Source organism: Carlito syrichta, unplaced genomic scaffold (genome assembly GCF_000164805.1).
Source record: "Carlito syrichta isolate Samal-C Ts95f unplaced genomic scaffold, Tarsius_syrichta-2.0.1 Scaffold314697, whole genome shotgun sequence".
Taxonomy (NCBI): Eukaryota; Metazoa; Chordata; class Mammalia; order Primates; family Tarsiidae; genus Carlito; species Carlito syrichta.
This window is the reverse complement of record NW_007258793.1, coordinates 139,875-140,548: the sequence shown is the minus strand read 5'-3', so window position 1 is coordinate 140,548 and position 674 is coordinate 139,875.

Below are 674 nucleotides of genomic sequence, written 5' to 3'. Positions count from 1 at the left end.
CATTTACATAACATAACAGGGTCATTATGGGACAACAAAAAGCCAAACTTAACAAAGTTTTAAATATGAATGCTGCAAACACATACAGTGAATGTGGGGTAGAAAATCATATACTAATTCTGGGAATTTATAAAATATCACAAGTGTATTATAGCAAGGCAGTTTCTTATATAAAAGTCTTTGTTCCCTGCAGGTTTACATAGCCACTGCGTGTAAGTTATCACTGGGATAAAAACCAGTGATAGAGAGCAGCTGGCGCCTCTGAGTCTGCTGCCACCTTGTAGGAATGTCTGAAAGGGGCTTATCGCTTTATCATTTACATCCTGTTGTAAAAGCATAAGTTAGCCTACTAATTTGGGGCTGACAATGCTTAACCCAAGAGTTCTAAATACAAACACTGCTTACGCCATTATTGGTCATGACCCGGCACCCGACATATGCCTAATTCTACGGGGTCTGAGGTAGGATTTAAAGTACTAAGATTTCATAAAATACACGAGGTAGGATGCCTTTGGGAGGCTGAGGTGAGTGGATTGCCTGAGCCGGCGGTTCGAGACCCGCCTGGGCAGCGAGACCTCATCTCTACAATAAAAAATCAAAAAATCAGCCGGGCATGGTAGCGCACGCCTGTAATTCCGGCTACTTGGAAGGCTGAGGCGGAAGGATGGCCGGAG